Source organism: Schistocerca gregaria, chromosome 5 (assembly GCF_023897955.1).
Source record: "Schistocerca gregaria isolate iqSchGreg1 chromosome 5, iqSchGreg1.2, whole genome shotgun sequence".
Lineage (NCBI taxonomy): Eukaryota > Metazoa > Arthropoda > Insecta > Orthoptera > Acrididae > Schistocerca > Schistocerca gregaria.
Window position 1 is genome coordinate 391,554,548 of NC_064924.1, and position 20,171 is coordinate 391,574,718.

General features: G+C 41.6%; 1 protein-coding gene across 2 annotated transcripts in view; it reads left to right on the forward strand.

Annotated features, from left to right (window-relative positions):
- The window catches only part of LOC126272493 (sex peptide receptor), a 3,488,090-nt gene that overhangs the window by 2,530,305 nt on the left and 937,614 nt on the right, over positions 1-20,171 (forward strand). For both annotated transcript variants that reach the window (XM_049975380.1, XM_049975382.1), the window contains one exon: positions 6,063-6,119. The gene's annotated coding sequence lies outside the window, so the exon portion shown is untranslated. The remainder of the gene's footprint in view (positions 1-6,062; positions 6,120-20,171) is intronic.

Genomic DNA, 20,171 nt, shown 5'->3' on the forward strand with positions numbered 1-20,171 from the left:
CCTCCAGTGGCTTCAGTATTCAACAGTACGGAGAAATCCCTGCAGTATAATTTTGCATCACACATGGCTGACTCTGGAAAATTATGCCATGTTAAAGTTAGGAATTTTCATCACTCTTGTTTGTGATTACAATACTGTGTGAAGTCAGAATGAGAGCATTTTATGCTTCCCGTCATGTCACCTAAGAAGCATCGTGCGGAAGTCGTGGAGTTTCGCCGAATGTTATTTCATTCTTTTTAAAAATTTAATTACATTCGAAGCTATGTTGTTTCTTTGCCCGTCTCTTTTAACCTCTGAACTGCAACAGCTCACATCATTGCAGGCTAGTTGGACTGCTGGTTGGCCAGTGCTGTCCAAGTTTAATGCACCGGTAAAGCTGTTGTCCCGCACTACATCGCTCAGTGGATGTCCGTGTGCCACAGCAGAAAACGTGTCCTTAAGCTCGTACTTGACTGCACTTGGCTTCCGACCCACGTGAAACGAAATTCTATGACCTTCATCCAGACGTGGAAGAACACAATGCGTAATGTTTGCATCTGGTTTGTTCTTATCATGAACAGAGTGTACGCATTCTGTCTCGATAATGTAACTTTTTTGTAGCTGAAGTGTTTCGAATAACCAAGAAGAGATCGGAGTGATGTGAAAAGCATGCTTTCATAATCGGTTTAATTAAACTTTTAGTGTATTTGTATCGACAGTAAATGAAGCTGGAACACCGGAACCAATTCTCGTTTGCTAATGTGTTGCTTCTCGTTCGTTACATTATCAGCTTTCAACGCGTATGCAGAACATTTTTAATGTTCATATTTGCAGAACACATACCTGCGTTTTCTTTGCTAGCCCATAAACTTTTGCAGTGGGGAAAGGAGGAAAGAATGTTATCGTATCTTCTTCATGAAAGCAAAGCAAAAGGTTACTGAAAGGTCAAAAAAACAAAACTGCATAGAGATATACCTCCGCGCAGAATAGAGTCAGGTTTTATTAGATTGTATGTGCATTAATGTCACTGTAGTTTACACATCTTCTCACTCGGAGATCTTACGTATGATGCGTCATTCAGTGTATTACAAACAAGCAATTTAAGGGTAAGAAAACGAAATAATTTTAAACATGTTCCAACACTGAGCAGCATCATAACTGCGCTTGAAGGAATGGTGTCAAACTCTTAGACACCGTAAATGGATATTTTTTATTTTACATGAGTGTAAGTATGTGTAACATATAGTCCTACCTTTCCAACAGTAGCCTATTTGCTTCCTTTCACAGAATATTTGTCGACAGTAACCGTGTCAGTTTTTCAGGAATAAACAAACATATAACAGTTAGAATGTATGTCTACTTTAATCTTCTGCTTCACACTACATCTTAATTTCATTTTGAGGTTTTCAGAGTATACAAGTCGATACCATGATTTATGATATACCAGTAGTCAGTAAGTTTCATCTTCCATCATGTGTTCCATCATGTATCATTTGCATGATAAATGTTAATGTTGCGGAACAAACCATTTTATATTAAAGTCAGTTTTATTTTTCTTTATTGTGAATATGCCTACATGCTGATCATTTATTAGTGTTTTGGTTTTTAATTAAAGACAGATAGGTCTTAGTAGTGCCTCCCCGTCACCATTTACACAATACAATAATAGTCTTCTGCGGTATATGAGGAGCTGTCAAAGAGACATGTTTTCTGTATAATTTAAAATTTCCCTTTATTATCTGTCAGGCGTTTTATATCTCTGGGTAAGTGATCAAAACGTTTGATTGCAACATTGTGAGCCCTTGTTCGTCCTGCAGGCAGCCTTAATGTGGCGTATGAATGTAATTTGTTTCTCGATTTGTAGTTATCTACATCATTGTTCCTGCTGAATTGCAGTGGATTAGTTACAGAAAACTTCATTGAGGTAATAATTACAGTGTGAAGCTGATTGATTGCTCCTCGCACATCAACCAGCAGGCAGGCGCAACTAAAAGCGTGTTCATGTTAGTTTTCGGCCAATGCCGTCTTCAGAAAGGAAACAATGGAGACACACACACACACACACACACACACACACACACACACACACACACACACACACACATTCCTACCATACACACAAAACTCGCACAAACATGACCGCTGTATCCTGCTGTTCTAATCAGAATCTTTTTTAAAGAGGGAGAAAAGGTGAAGAAAGAACAATTATCGTTGGGAGAATTTTATGGAATGAGACTCTCCACTAACAATCAGCTCGGTCACGTAGCTGTGTGTTGTGCAGTGAGGCGACCGTTGAAATAGCGAGGGTCGGATGTCGGCGCGTTTGTTGTCAGAAAGGCAATTAAAATCACAGAAAACAATACGAGTAAACAGTGCAACCGTAAATCAAGCATATAAAAAAAGAAATATTGCTCGAATTAAATGAATTCACTAGTGAAACGTGATTCCCTAAACTTAACTTACGATAGGATTGATTAATTCATCCGCAAACGGTGCAAGGTGGCAATGTCGATTGATGTCTCCATGGTCGAAACTGCACCAAGGCACCTCAGAGTGACGTAACGGGCAAGTATCGCTACTGTGAATCTTACTGGTATGAATGGGGTGAACCTTATGTTTTGGGCTTTGTAAGATGGTGGACGATAACTTTAATTTCGTGATAACAGCTTGCTCGGTTTTTTTACCTCTGTGGTGACGAATCACTGATTTCAAGCTAGAAATCTGTTGAATGCAAGATTTTCCCTTTAGGAAATCACTCAGATATTTGCTTCAAATAAAGAACTATAAAGCCAGATAAAACACAACATTTTCGTACCCCGTTGTGGAGGTTTACCATACGAGCTTCTCTAGACGTATATTAAGTGACTATACACATATTACTGATATATAATATTGCAGTATACTTCTGGCCAAGGAAATTACGTAATATTATGCACACAATGAATATTCGTAATCTCAGGTCAATTAAAGCATTTCATATTTTCTGTTCTTTATTAAAGTTGGATTCTTCGCTTCTACGAATGCACCAATAACAGTGTACGCTCTTCGGTAAGAGAATAGGGTGGTAGTAGAAGTGGTACATCATCCTATTGTATTATCATAAACATACTCTCACCAGAATGATGTAAATGACATGAAAATTTTTTGTCATTGAAATCACCCACTGTTGAGAGTACTTACCAGCTATCTATCTCCGGTAACTATCACATTAGATACTTTCTTTTTATGTTCGGATTCAGGTGGTCGAATGACGTATTATGTCATTCAAGAATTAGAAAGTGACAACTTGGCTGTCGGATCATTTCTCTAAAATAAAACCGTGAAATTATGTTGCCACCTTACAGAGAAAGAGAGAGAGAGATCCAAACCAATTTTACAACCATTATGGCGAGTTAAAGGATTTAATTTTTCGAGGGTTAGAACTTTAATAGTGGTAACTGTTTATTTACAGTTCGTACAAAATAGATACGTGTTTCAAAGTTTTACTGACCTTCATAGTAGACACAAGCATTGTGTATAACCCGTTGCCAGTGATGTGGAAGTCGTAGGATACTCTTAGCAGTGGCAGTTGTGTTGACAGTTCGAGCGGCGTGGTCTGTTGCCCGACGAATTTGTAGCAGTTCTGAAGCAAATGCCATGAAGTGTATCCTTCAGTTTAGAAATCGAGTTGAATTTACGAGGGCTTCATTCAGGGGAGTGCAGTAAGTGGTATAGCACTCAGCAGCCCTATCCGTCAAACAAATCAGCAACAGCATGCACTGTTCGTGGTTGAGGATTGTCCTGCGAAATGATCGTCAGGTCCTGCAGAAAGTGTCACCACGTCTGTCACTAAGCTGGTCATAGGTTGTGTTCCAAAAATGAACAACATAGACTCCTGGAAATTGAAATTAGAACACCGTGAATTCATTGTCCCAGCAAGGGGAAACTTTATTGACACATTCCTGGGGTCAGATACATCACATCATCACACTGACAGAACCACAGGCACATAGACACAGGCAACAGAGCATGCACAATGTCGGCACTAGTACAGTGTATATCCACCTGTCACAGCAATGCCGGCTGCTATTCTCCCATGGAGACGATCGTAGAGATGCTGGATGTAGTCCTGTGGAACGGCTTGCCATGCCATTTCCACCTGGCGCCTCAGTTGGACCAGCGTTCGTGCTGGACGTGCAGACCACGTGAGACGACGCTTCATCCAGTCCCAAACATGCTCAATGGGGGACAGATCCGGAGATCTTGCTGGCAAGGGTAGTTGACTTACACCTTGTAGAGCACATTGGGTGGCACGAGATACATGCGGACGTGCACTGTCCTGTTGGAACAGCAAGTTCCCTTGCCGGTCTAGGAATGGTAGAACGATGGGTTCGATGACGGTTTGGATGTACCGTGCACTATTCAGTGTCCCCTCGACGATCACCAGAGGTGTACGGCCAGTGTAGGAGATCGCTCCCCACACCATGATGCCGGGTGTTGGCCCTGTGTGCCTCGGTCGTATGCAGTCCTGATTGTGGCGCTCACCTGTACGGCGCCAAACACGCATACGACCATCATTGGCACCAAGGCAGAAGCGACTCTCATCGCTGAAGATGACACGTCTCCATTCGTCACTCCATTCACGCCTGTCGCGACACCACTGGAGGCGGGCTGCACGATGTTGGGGCGTGAGCGGAAGACGGCCTAACGGTGTGCGGGACCGTAGCCCAGCTTCATGGAGACGGTTGCGAATGGTCCTCGTCGATACCCCAGGAGCAACAGTGTGCCTAATTTGCTGGGAAGTGGCGGTGCGGTCCCCTACAGCACTGCGTAGGATCCTACGGTCTGGGCGTGCATCCGTGCGCCGCTGCGGTCCGGTCCCAGGTCGACGGGCACGTGCACCTTCCGCCGACCACTGGCGACAACATCCATGTACTGTGGAGACCTCACGCCCCACGTGTTGAGCAATTCGGCGGTACGTCCACCCGGCCTCCCGCATGCCCACTATACGCCCTCGCTCAAAGTCCGTCAACTGCACATACGGTTCACGTCCACGCTGTCGCGGCATGCTACCAGTGTTAAAGACTGCGATGGAGCTCCGTATGCCACGGCAAACTGGCTGACACTGACGGCGGCGGTGCACAAATGCTACGCAGCTAGCGCCATTCGACGGCCAACACCGCGGATCCTGGTGTGTCCGCTGTGGCGTGCGTGTATTCATTGCTTGTACAGCCCTGTTGCAGTGTCCGGAGCAAGTATGGTGGGTCTGACACACCGGTGTCAATGTGTTCTTTTTTCCATTTCCAGGACTGTAGAAACAGAAGTGATGACACTTTCTGCACGACATGACAACATTTTTCACGTTAATGCTCAAGTAGGTAAAGTGCAAGCTGTTACTGATTTGTTTGACTGACTGAGCTGCTAAGTGCTGTACCACTTACTGCACTCTCCTGACTTAAGGCCTGGTTATTTGAACTCGATTTCTAAACTGAAGGATACACTTCACGGCTTTCCCTTCAAAACTGCTGCAAATTCGTCAGGCAATACACCACGCTGCTCGAACTGTCAACACAACTGACACTGCTAAGAGTATCCTACGACTTCCATATCGCTGGCAACGGGTTATACACAATGCTGGTGACTACTTTGAAGGTCAGTAAAACTTTGAAACACGTATCTATTTTGTATGAACTGTAAGTAAACAGTTGCCACTATTATAGTTCCAACTCTTGTATAACAGGTGAAGTTCAGATTGAGTTCTTCCAGAAATCGCTGAAGAGAGGAGAAGTAACAAACTTTGAACAATATACAACATCATAACAGATAAAACTGAGTACGACAGGATAACAAATGAAATGCCAACAACGAGGTTAAGCAAAAAATTTACCGTTGTTGTTGTTAGTGTTCCACAGCGACATGCATGTTACTTTCTTTGTCAGTACCACGTAGTAATTTTTAACTGTTACTGTCCACAAGAACTATATCCCAGATTCTTGGAATTATGACCACAATGTTCTTATCACTATTGGCTAAAGTAAATTCTTTTAAAATATTTTCTTTTACGGAGTACTGAATTTTACTTGAGAACTTTTTCTCATTTTTAGGAACTCCGCCCTACTCCTCAACCAGGGAAATCGTGGGGGAAGAATCCATAAGTGAAGGTAAGTAGGAAAAGATTTACAAAATCTCGATGTACGTGTGTGATGTCATTCGTCTCTACAAATTTACAATATTAAACAAACAAGAAGATCAGGTCCTTGTTGAAAGTGAACTCCCGAGATTTTTGGAATGAAATACTAGGTAATGTATTTCGACAGTGGATTTACAGTCTTAGAAACTTGATCTCCGACAAATGCGAAGTTGTAATGTCAATGTAGTTCACAAGTATCTAACTCGTAAGCCTAAATATCTAACACAGAATGTTTGAAGGTCTTTGAAAACGTTTTGAGACGTTTCACTTTGACAAACATTTTAATTCAACAAATATAAGCAATATCACTGACGGAGCTTTGAATGTCGGTCGTTATACCGTCAAAAGAGTATCGAAAATCCGTAAAGTTACCGCCATTTTTATGCCAGAAGCTGTCATGCTACGCTTGTCATTCACCGTTACGTACCCAATACTGCTGCTGCTTGCTGCTAAATGATACGTCGGTGAAATGAGAAGGTGTTGAGAAAGAACATTTTGTACATGGTTTATTGATTTTTCAGCAACAGACACGAATGTCTACGGAGGGTATCTGTTGGTATTAACAAACATCAGCATTCATCCTAGCAATTTTCCAAGTACTACTGTCATTTTTCTTTTTCTTTATTGCGTTTAGATAAGATATTACGCACTTTTGAGCTGCATTCCATATTACCACAAATCTGTGACTTCTTGTAACATATACAACCTTCTCTACATCCAATCATCCAACACTCGATTTTTTCAGCAACCAGTGTTCTTGTTTAATTTTTTTGTCTTGCATATATTGAGTGCTCGAATGTAACTATTCAAAATGGAACATAAAACCAAGAAAGAAGTGCCAGAATGTATGAAAATCTATTTCAGAAGGAGCATTAATATCGATCCCTACGTTACTGAAGGCATTAAATTATTTATAATGGAGCATTACTATCTCTTCTTGTGTTAGTTTGCTACCATTATGTGTGCCTGATGAATATGAAGTGTCGGGAGAGTTACATTGTGGCGGTCGCCTTCAAATAGTACAAATGGCTCTGAGCACTATGGGACTTCTGAAGTCATCAGTCCCCTAGAACTTAAAACAACTTACACCTAACTAACCTAAGGACATAACACACACCCATGCCGGATGCAGGATTCGAACCTGCGACCGCAGCGGTCGGGTGGTTGCAGACTGAAGCGCCTAGAACCGCTCGGCCACTTCGGCCGGAACTAGACTTCAGTCATGGAATTCAACGTGGTATTTAGGTTAGTCGAATCTTGAGCTTCAAGACGTAACGCGACATGGAAATGGATACTTTACCTGAAATGACTCCGTTCTACCTGTAATGTTTCGTGGTTACCATTTGAGTTAGAGTGGACAGTCGTACACTCTAAAAATCTGATACTCTTTACCGACGATAATAGAAACGCCTATTTATCTCCACAGTTTTAATAATAGAGACGGTTTCATATGGTGAGATGGGTAATCCGCTTATCATCAGTCACGCAGCATTAGTGATGTAGAATTAGATATTCTGCCTACCTATCATAACCTACCAGGTTATGACAGATGCCTCCTGGAGGGCCAGGTATGACGTTATACGATCGTAGTTACCCGCTGGAGCTCCTTCACAAGACGCTGCTATGGAAGCTCAACGAATATGCTACCTTCCTATGGGGCAACTGCACAGAGATGCACGTCCATCAAGTCTAGAGGGTCATAATTTCTAGACTAACCTTGATTAAACAGCAGTTTGTATTGTCAAACAAAATTTTATCAACCATAAAAAGTGTAAACTTTTCTTCAAAATGTTTGGAACGGTGTAAGTTTTGGGTGTCTAATCACATTAATGTAACAATCTGTCAAAAGCCTGAACAACCACCTTCAACTGCGGACCGCTGCGAGGCGTGAGGAAGAAGGTCCAGTAGGCTCTGGAGGATACCGACAGGGATGCGGAGCCACGCCGACTCCAGTGCGTAGTCCAGCTGTCCTAGGTATCTCCGTTGTGGATCCATGGCACTAACAGCCCGATCGAGGTGGACCCACAGATTCTCGACTGTGTTTAAATCCGGTTACTTTGGTGGCTTGGAAAGTTCGACAAACTCATCCTCATGCTGTTAGAACCAAACACGTACACTGCGAGCTCTGTGACAAGTTGCATTCTCCTGCTTGTAGATGCCTTCGTGCCGAGGAAAAAGAAACTGCATTTAGGGGCGGACATGGTGCTCAACGACAGATTCATTCTTGTGTTGATCCACTGTCTTCCAGAATGTGACGAGGTCAGCCAGGGAGTACCCTCCGGCCTGGACTCCACCGAGATTGTGGCTGACAGCCTATTTTCAGATGTTTCGAGATGTACATGCCGACGGCCAATTGTCCGATGGAACAGGATTCATCTGAAAAGGCCACCTGTCGCCACTCGATTAACATCCAGTTGTATTAGTGAGCAAATTCGATCCTTCGTCAGCGATGGACAGCAGTCAACATGTTTGCGTGAATCGTGCATTTGGTGCAAAGGCTAATGTTTAGCAACTTTCGCTTGATGGTCTTTGAGGACATCTTTAGCAGTCCCTTAGTCCAACTGGGCAGTCAGTTGCTCAACAGTTGCACATGTATTTGCACGTACGAGGGCCGTTTGAAAAGTCCTTGCAAAGTCCGAGAGACGGCACCACCGGCGCGTATCGAGGTCATGTTTAGTTAGTAGCATCTTTGGAAAGAAAGCACACCAAGTGTGAGCCATATTGGTCTATTTCTTTGTGTTTGGCATTGGTATGAATCCAGGAAGTCGAGTGATTGCCAAAAATGGACGAAGAAGAATTTCGTGTGGTGATTAAATATTACTTTATGAAAGGTAAAACGCCTGAGGAGACCGAAGAGAAGATTGATAAACATTACGGTGAATCAGCACCGTCGATTAGAGCAATTTATAAGTGGTTTCAAAATTTTCGTAGTGGCCACATGGGCACAAGTGGTGCTGAACGTTCTGGACGCCCTGTGGAGGTTACGACTCCAGAAATCATTGATAAAATCCATGATAGGGTGATGGATGACAGAAGAGTTAAGGTGCGTGAGACTGCTAGTGCTGAGGGCATCTCGAATGAACGGGTACGTAATATTTTGCATTTACATTTTGACGTGTGAAAGCTATTCTCATGGGTTCCGCGATTGCTCCCGCTTCACCAAAAATGGAATCGTGTGGAGTGTTGGAAGCAGGGATACATTACTATAATCCTGAGAGCAAACAACAATCTAAACAATGGGTTACCAAGGGAGAATCTGCGCCGAAAGGTGGAAGACCAGTCCTTCGGCCGGAAAGGTTATGGCGACTGTCATTTGAGATTCGCAAGGGATACTCCTCATCGACTATCTGGAAAAGAGTAAAGCTATTACAGGTGCATGCTATTCATCGTTATTCGACGGTTTGAAAACTGAGTTGCAAGAAAAACGCCGGCGATTGGACCGCAAAAATACTTTTCCATCACTACAATGCACCAGCACACGCCAGACCAGTTGTGGTCGCAAAATTAATGGAAATGGGTCCCAACTCGTTTCACAGCCCCCATATTCTCCAGACATTGTTATGTCGGACTACTATTTGATCCCTAATTTCAAGAAATGGCTGGCGGGACTAAGACTTTATTCAAACGAGGAGGTTACTGCAGCAACTAGTAGCTATTTTGCAGACTTGGACAAATCCTATTACTCGGAAGGGATCAATAAATTAGAACAGCGTTGGACGAAGAATATAAGTCTCCTTTTAGACTATGTCGAAAAACAAAAAATGTTTACGCCAAACACGAAAGTAGTTTTTATTTTTGCACAGTCTTTTCAAACTCCCTCGTAGACATCTCCACCGCCGTCGTTTGTTCCTGTCATCTACGACTCGCGGAGAACCACAGTTACCTCGGCGCTGGTTTTGTATAACGGTATATCTTAAACACGGAGGCATGCGATATGCTTACAAACGTAACCGTCTCGGTAATTCTGATATCCTTGTGTCGAAAGCCGATGACCATGTTCCGTTTTCGAATTACAACGATTGCACTGTTTCCGCGTCGTCCCGACACATTTTATGTACCCGCCACTGGTAGTTCTGCCAGTTCCGTCAGCGAGCGGCTGTTGCACTTTAACGTTTAACATAGGCGGCTGATACGTTAATGTGACTGCGTCTGATAGTTGCGGTGCTCGGTAGTTTCGGTTAGCAGCAGCAGCAGGAAACGCCTGGAACCTGGCTCGCTGTGCGCCAACAGGCGGCGCGCAGCGTTGGACTCCCCTGGTTCGAGCCGTCCAATTATCCCGGGCCGGAATTCTCATTGCAGCGCGCTAATCCTGCATAAGCTGCGCAGCCGGCGACGCTCATATTATGGGCCGTGCGCTCTCCGCTGGCGCGTCTGCGTGCGGTGCGTAGGCGACGCCTCTGACGTTTCAGTTACCACCGACAATAGCGCTATGATTTACTGATAGCCGGGAGGCGATACAAAAAAGAAAAAAAAAAAACAATGGTTTGTTGGAAATATGGAGAACAATCTCCACTATCAGTAATTACGTAGCTTTGGCATGTGAAATACATTTGTATATAGTAGCGCTTTATAAAAGCAGTAAAGTGTTGGAGAGACATTCAAAAATGAGAATTTTTTTCACTTCCATACACATCATTCCACTCTGGTATGATACAGTAACAATTGTTCACGTTTCGAAAAACGAGAAAACAGACTCTGTTTCGGTACTAATGACGCGTTCCACAAATCTTCAGGTTACCTGCAACAAGTAACAACAATCTTGTTTGAAAAGTTTGTTCGTGAACCCTAAAAAATTTTAAGTAATTGTCTTTTTAACCTTTTTCCTCAATCCACTACCTCCACATCTCCCATTCTTCCCCCTCTCATTCCTACCCCTCTCTCTTCTCCTCTATCCATTTACACTGACATTACGGTCCATCTTAATAGTTGCGAATCACTGAAAGAGTTTCTTTTTTTATGTCAGCACTAGTTAGTTCGCTCACTTTAAAATTTTAAGAATATTTTTGTTGTCGCCGATCAGTTTTAATTGGCTCTGTTTAGAATTTACGTCATTTCAATCCCTGCTGACTATCAGCGCCACCACTAGGTGCGTTCTCACGTCTGTATAGTGGGTCGCCCACTCGCTTCAGCATATAAGTGGTCTAGAGCGGTATTAGTTAACCACTGCGATACATGACTGTGAGCGCTATCCTACGTTGGCATTGCATATAGCTCTGGCTTGATGAGCACCTCACTTCATTGCTAATCTCGAGCGTGTGCGGGTTTAATTTGCTATTAATGTTGTAAAATTACACCTATAACTTAGAGATTTTCACTTGCCATTTCATATATCCATATTTCACGACTGAGGTTTTTGCTTTAATACAGTCGTATCAATGGCGTTTGAATATGACTAAGAGATCTGAGTTGTTCAAGGCAAGTGAATTGCATTAGTTCTCATCTTTAGCTTAGCTATCTCATTAATCGGTGCTAGACGGCTCCGTTAATAGACTGTCATGTAAGAATATTGATTTTATTATAGGTAATCTGAGCATGCACTAACCGCTTGAAACTCGTCGTTATTAATAAAACGCTTGCAACAGACATTGTTTTCCTTTTCCCTGAAAACTTTCAGTTCCAGTTAGTACTTTTGATTCAGGACGTGACGATCAATTTGTTTCCAAACATACGAGATAATCGCCTGTTATAAACTTTATAACACAGGATCGCTTATAAAATGTGAACCATAATGGAAAATAAAGGTATGTGTTATCAGCTTGTAACAAAAAAGTTCTCCCGTATGTTTATACGTAGCACTAACAGAATGCTTACGAAGAATTGGGACTGAGTTAGTACGTTTTTTCTTCTTTATATGAGTGCGGCTGCAATGAATTTGGCACACCAGCACCATCATTACAATTTCATCTGTACTCAAAGTACTTTTTCATACACTGTCATATTACTATGTTAACAGTGCTACTTAGATGGGATATAACCGAATTTTTGGTAGTTGTTCTTGACTTATTTCACATAAATGGGCGCGAATTAGAAATAATGTGCCCCTAACACCAGTATTCGATTTGGCGGACAGATTTTGTAGTTCACACAACGCCCGATTTTGCATTTGAGCTATAACTCGTCGTACGGATAATTTAAGGGAAAAGAGGAGAAATCAACCCCCTGCACATTACATTCACAGACATACGCAATGACACCATATTATTTGGTACTTCATCAAGGTTGAGTTAAAATGAAGATAGAGCATCTAATATTTCAGTTGGGTATTTCAAGTTTTAAATTAGATTACTGGCTGTATTAAAAGGCACAAGGCAGTGGGTCTACGTAAATTTGTGTTCAACCTAGTGCTCAGTTTTAGAATCAAGCGAAGGGATAAGCTCTTCAGACAATCATATGCAGTTTCCTGGCATTTTTTCTGTTGCAAGACATGAGGCTGTACTTTGCGGAGTGTTTGCCAATATTCAGAGTTCCACACGTTTAACTGCTGTATAATATATTAAAACTATTTGAAGCATAATGTTACTTCTTCTGTTACACTACTTTATTGTGAGTAACATTATATGTATTCGTCAAAACTAGTTTCACGCCGTGTTGATGGCGTAACTTTTCTGATTAGAAGAAGTGGATTAGTTGTGAACTAAACCTTGGCTGTCTTCCTACCTTAAACGTCGTGTGTCTGTTTTGTTGTCCTGAATAGTGCAAGTGGTGAAACTGTAGACGACGATATCTGAATCTCCAAACTATCTCAAACTGACAACTGTAGATTTATTTTGCAATTGACTTCCACCAAATACATTAGAAAGCTAATATTGTAAAGTAAATAAGCTTTTCCCTGAAACTGTGCTTTGTGCAGTCCAGTGAACAGTACCACCCTGGTGACGTCACAATATGTGACATTCAGTTTCAATACACAAAGCTAACCCAATAAAAATAGTACTTACAAATACAAATTATAGTAATACGCACGTAAATGTAACGCTGCATGTAATTTAAAAATGTACTTCATGTAAAGATTACTGTCATTAATTTTGAAATACAACACCAAACTATGAACTACCCTATTGTTTCCTGACAGATGTAAAACTGACACGAACCATTTTTTTTTTTTTTTTTTTGCTTACCTGCGGCAACGTAAATTCGGTACTGCTCAAAGAGATGGACATAAAAGAGCAGCACAGTAAAAAACCAGCTAAAGAAAAGAAAGCCTTGCGCAGTGCTATGCAAAGACGTACAACTACACCAAGTAGGTCATGATTTACTTCGGGCCACCTTGTTCCGCTAAATGCAATGCGGCGACATACAAACATTAAAAAAAAGTACCATTGTACAATTTCAAATTGTCAAATGAATGAAAACTATGTCGTGAATACTGAAACTCATTATTTGACGATGACAGTGATCTTTAAAAAAATTTCTTTTCATAAAATATGTTACTCTGCCATGAGATGGTATAGGAGTCGTACATCTATAACTTTTGAATGTAAGCCATGTGAAATGTAACTTTGCTTAATAGTGCCTAACGATCAAGCTAACTACCCTAATCAATAAAAGAAAAATATTCCACTGACTTTCCATTTTTAGAACACATAACAACTTAGGAACAGGCAAACACGGCAACAGCAACAGTACCCGGAAATCTTTAACTCAAATCAGTCTTTACGAAATCATATTCTCAAAATTCACCATGCCCTATATCTTTATATCTGTTGTCTGCAAGCTATTTCCCCACCACTTCGTAGCTTTACCAACACGCAACTGATACTTTAGAACGCTACAGCAACGACGATACTATTAGCAGTCAAAAATCACATTGCTTGTACTAGGAACCTGTGTGGTCTTACATATAGACTATTGAAACCTTATGTTTGAAAATATCCAGTATACAGATACCAAGTATGAAATTTTGAATGAAAGCAAAGGTTATCTCACATTTCTTGGATACCAAAAATAACCAAAGAAACCTTTCAAAGGTTAATTCACGCCTTTTCACCCATGCACCATCTTATATATAGGGTGTTACACAAAGAAAGAAAATATGTTATGTGGACATGTGTCCGGAAACGCTTACTTTCCATGTTAGATGTTAGAGCTCATTTTATTACTTCTCTTCAAATCACATTCATTATGGAATGTACCAGCGTGACTTCAAACACTTTGTTACAGGAAATGTTCAAAATGTCCTCCGTTAGCGAGGATACATCCATCCACCCTCCGTCGCATGGAATCCCCGATGCACTGATGCATCGCAGGAGAATGGGGTATTGTATCACAGCCGTCCACAATACACGCACGAAGAGACTCTACATTTGGTACCGGGGTTGCGTAGACAAGAGCTCTCAAATGCCCCCATAAATGGAAGTCAAGAGGGTTGAGGTCAGGAGAGCGTGGAGGCCATGCAATTGGTCCGCCTCTACCAATCCATCGGTCACCGAATCTGTTGTTGAGAAGCGTACGAACACTTCGACTGAAATGTGCAGGAGCTCCATCGTGCTTGAACCACATGTTGTGTCGTACTTGTAAAGGCACATGTTCTGGAAGCACAGGTAGAGTATCCCGTATGAAATCATGGTAACGTGTTCCATTGAGCGTAGGTGGAATAACATGGGGCCCAATCAAGACATCACCAACAATTCCTGCCCAAACGTTAACAGAAAATCTGTGTTGATGACGTGATTGCACAATTGCGTGCGGATTCTCGTCAGCCCACACATGTTGATTGTGAAAATGTACAATTAGGTCACTTTGGAATGAAGTCTCATCCGTAAAGAGAACATTTGCACTGAAATGAGGATTGACACATTGTTGGATTAACCATTCGCAGAAGTGTACCCGTGGAGGCCAATCAGCTGCTGATAGTGCCTGCACACGCTATGCATGGTACGGAAACAACTGGTTCTCCCGTAGCACTCTCTGTACAGTGACGTGGTCAACGGTACCTTGTACAGCAGCAACTTCTCTGACGCTGACATTAGGGTTATCGTCAATTGCACGTGGAATTTCCTCGTCCATTGCAGGTGTCTTCGTCTTTCTAGGTCTCCCGCAGTCGCGAGTCATAGGCTGGAACGTTCCGTGCTCCCTAAGAAGCGAGTCATAAGCTGGAACGTTCCGTGCTCCCTAAGACGCTGATTAATTGCTTCGAACGTCTTCCTGTCGGGACACCTTAGTTCTGTAAATACGTCTCGATACAAACGTACCGCGCCACGCCTATTGCCCCGTGCTAATCAATACATCCAATGTGCATTTGCTAAATCCGCATTTGTTAACATTGCACTGATTGCAAAACCACGTTCGTGATGAACACTAAGCTGTTGATGGTACGTACTGATGTGCTTGATGCTAGTACTGTAGAGCAATGAGTCGCATGTCAAGACAAGCACCGAAGTCAACATTACCTTCCTTCAATTGGGCCAACTGGCGGTGAATCGAGGAAGTACATCACATACTGACGAAACTAAAATTAGCTCTAACATGGAAATTAAGCGTTTACGGACACATGTCCACATATCATATTTTCTTTCTTTGTGTGTGAGGATTGTTTCCTGAAAGTTTTGCTGTACCTTTTTTAACACCCTGTAATATTTATATATTGAAAGTCCACGACAAGCTGCTATTTAACCAAGACAGTCCATCCACATAGTAAAGTACATTGTATCCTATACGGAGCACAATAGTAGTGGTATTGTAATTTTTTAGCAAAACCTTTTTCCAGCAGTTTTTTATAAATTTATCCATCTTGCTTCAAATATCATCTTCCAACCTTCTTTCCATTGTTGTTACTCACGGTCTTTTGGTATCCAATCATGACGATGCCTCGCGCGTCTGTCAATTTTGGTTACTTCGTTGGTGGTTAAATGGACCGTTGTTGCCAAGCTGAGCTGGCAGTCGTGTCTGTTTTTTTGCTTTTCTTTTCATTTTGTGGCAGTATCTGTGTTTCCTTCTGAGGGCGGATTTTGGACTATCATAACGTTTAATAGATGGATGTATAAACTGCGGAAAAACTCTCCAACATTGAGATTATAACAGAGCCAACTACCGTTGATTCGACATGGAGATCTGATGTGCGAACGCCTAATTGAATATATACAATGTCCCCATTCCTCTGTCTCATGTCGCTACTGTCTGTGTCTCTTCATCCATCTCTCATGTTAATCCACTCCGCGATACGTTACCTGATCACATCAATTGTCCAGGTGGCATCAGCACGCGGTATTGAGTTACCAGAGCCTCGAGCACTTTGATCTTCGAGCTTGGACACGACCAATGACTCTTTCGCGCCACGATACCTTAACTTCAGTGTTACTCTGTCAATGCAAACTACTTCATCTAGCAGAGTGAATGGCTTGCTCAATGTTTCTGTATTCGTTGTTATAGGCGTTTTTTCCCTCTGTTTGCCCCACACTTTCGGGGCATCTGTATTTCTGATGTTAATTCGTTTACTCATTCAAGTGTGCATCAGTATCAGTGGCGTTTCCATATGACGAGTCCAAACTTATTCAAAGATAACTATGGCAAAAAGAAGCAGTCTATTGAAACGATGACATATAAGAATTCGTCTCTTACTGCTCTGAGTAATATTTTGCCGTCATGAGACTGTTTTCGTAACCTCCTTTCCGTGCTGCCACACCTTATCCTCAAGCCAAGTGGAAACATCTGGAACACAAACAAGAAGGATTTGCGCATCTTGGACACACCTCTGAACTTCCTCTGTTGGAGATGTTTTGCAGTTGAGCGGCCAAGGTGAGGATGACTTCCCCATGCGTACGATTTCTTGTAGATTCGATGGAACATTGTCGCAACGCCGTCCGCCATTTAAAGAACAAAAAGTGATTTTAAACACCACTAAGATGTTTACTGTAACTCTTTTTCTCATTTATATGTCACACAATGTAGCACGTATGTTTGAATACTCTGTAAGAATATGTTCACTGTTCAGTAACCTAACTAGGTAGCATGTGCTTGGCCGCTGCATTGGGATGGCACTCCAGATTGACGTAATTGTTTCGAATTTTGGTAGTTGCTAAAATGTTTGCGCTTTAGTTGGGTCAGAAAGTAACGAAGACGATCTTCATTGAAGGATTTTACTTTGAGGCTCTAAGCTGACTACCAATCCTCTCCGTTATATATTATGAAATGACAGGATTTATAAGTATTGTAATGATCCGTACGATGGACGGGGACGCCAAATACTCTTGGTGCAGTTCCAGGGTAATGGACCACCTAGCTCCGTACACCATCTTCCACGTTCCTTGCATTCCACTTCCATCAGTAACATCACAGAGACTGTATAGCAAAACCACATCCTAAGCTTTCAAACCATATTATTACAATTACAGACATGTTTACGACGAGCTCGACGGCGACTATTACCAGCCATCTTCCTGCATCTTATCAAGAAACCATATTTGAAACCGAGTTACCAAAACCCAGTGTACATCTACATGACTACTCTGCAATTCACATTTAAGTGCTTGGCAGAGGGTTCATCGAACCACAATCATACCATCTCTCTACTATTCCACTCACGAAAAGCGCGCGGGAAAAACGAACACCTAAACCTTTCTGTTCGAGCTCTGATTTCTCTTATTTTATTTTGATGATCATTCCTGCCTATGTAGGTTGGGCTCAAGAAAATATTTTCGCATTCGGAACAGAAAGTTGGTGACTGAAATTTCTTAAAAAGGTCTCGCCGCGACGAAAAACGTCTATGCTGTAATGACTTCCATCCCAACTCGTGTATCATATCTGCCACACTCTCTCCCCTATAACGCGATAATACAAAACGAGCTGCCCTTTTTTGCACCCTTTCGATGTCCTCCGTCAATCCCACCTGGTAAGGATCCCACACCGCGCAGCAATATTCTAACAGAGGACGAACGAGTGTAGTGTAAGCTGTCTCTTTAGTGGACTTGTGGCATCTTCTAAGTGTCCTGCCAATGAAACGCAACCTTTGGCTCGCCTTCCCGACAATATTATCTATGTGGTCCTTCCAACTGAAGTTGTTCGTAATTTTAACACCCAGGTACTTAGTTGAATTGACAGCCTTGAGAATTGTACTATTTATCGAGTAATCGAATTCCAACGGATTTCTTTTGGAACTCATGTGGATCATCTCACACTTTTCGTTATTTAGCGTCAACTGCCACCTGACACAACATACAGCAATCTTTTCTAAATCGCTTTGCAGCTGATACTGGTCTTCGGATGACCTTACTAGACGGTAAATTACAGCATCATCTGCGAACAGTCTAAGAGAACTGCTCGGATTGTCACCCAGGTCATTTATATAGATCAGGAGCAGATGAGGTCCCAGGACGCTTGCCTGACGAACATCTGATAACACTTCAGTTTTAGTCGATGATTTGCCGTCTATTACTACGAACTGCGACCTTCCTGACAGTAAATCACGAATCCAGTCGCACAACTGAGACGATACCCCATAGCTCCGCAGCTTGATTAGAAGTCGCTTGTGAGGAACGGTGTCAAAAGCTTTCCGGAAATCTAGAAATACGGAATCAACTTGAGATCCCCTGTCGATAGCGGCAGTAAGTGCAGTACTGACTGCTAACAGCTAATCCTTTACGGAAAAACACAGAATCGGATTCGGGAGAGCGAGATTAGGCGTTCGGACAAAAAAAAAAAAAAAAAAAAAAAAACCACTACGAACTTACAGTGTGGAGCGAAGTAAACTTGTATGGAGGGACATTGCATTGTATGTAGTTATGTCTGTCTCACTATTTCACTTCTTTTGGTTGTTCTTTATTCTATTTTGTGCCTGCTGTACATTTGGTGTGCAATATGTCTTTGCATGATCCTTACTCCTTTCAGGCATTTCAGAAATTTAAAACGTAACATTCAAACACGAAATAAAATAACACGCGTAGAGTGTGAAAAGTTATGAGTGAAAATCTGTTATTTAAGATCATATTTCACATTTTCTTCCACGGTATGTTATCCATTTGAAATTTTTATTCTTTTTGATGGGTTGAAGCTCTTCTTTCTGTATTGTATGCATCACTGATTGTAAACACATACTGGAGAAAAATGATTATGGATCCGAATTTTTAAACACACGTGCAAACCGAAATATGTGCTGCGATAGTACCGTTTTACTGGTAGGCCTACTCAGCAACTTCTCGAAGTAGTACATTTTTCTGAATTTTGTATTATGGTTGTTGTTTTTAAAATTATCATTGAATAGACTCACGGAAAGGTATTCATATCCATCTGTTTGCTGTGAGTTCGGTTGTCAGGTGAAACATTCCAATGTTAATGCTGTGCTAATGGAGCCCAAGTAATGTACACATTTAGCGCTTCATTAATTAAGATGTCGTTCATTACAACAATAGAATTTTTAAAAATGATACACGCATTTCACTTACATGGACATCAATTACATGGCAGCGGGCTGTAATTGTCTAACATACTCCATGTTGTTTGGTAATTGATGCTTTGACAGGTAGTATGGATAACTTTCTTTTGCGTTCGACGGGATTGGAACCCTCCTTTTATAAGAGTGTGTTTTCTCACCTGGATGCTTAACGTCAGCGACCCGAGATGTGTTCGTTTTGTCACATCTTTATAATGTGATGCAGCCCATTGACAGGTGCAAAACGGGAGTGTCTTGAAATTGGCATAGAACCTTTTTTACCTTTGGAGAAATTGTGTTAAGTAATACCGATAACATCTAAAATATTTACTCCGACCTTTCCCATTTAAATATAACCGAGTGTCGCCCATGAAGATCTATTTTACCAATTAATGAAACATATGTAAGAAGATTTGCCAGTTTCGTTTTGTTGAAAAATGGCGTAGATTTTTCATTAATGTCGCCTCGTTCAGTCAGCCAATTCTTTTAAAGTAACAGTCGGTGACAAAACAAATAATAATAAAAGTAGTAACATAATAATGTAAATACTGTTATCGGCAAACTAAAAATGTATTTCTTATCATTTTTGTTTAATGATTAATTTTGTGAAAGTAATTTCAGACGTTTACTTGGTGATTCGTATTGAAGCGTTACAACTGG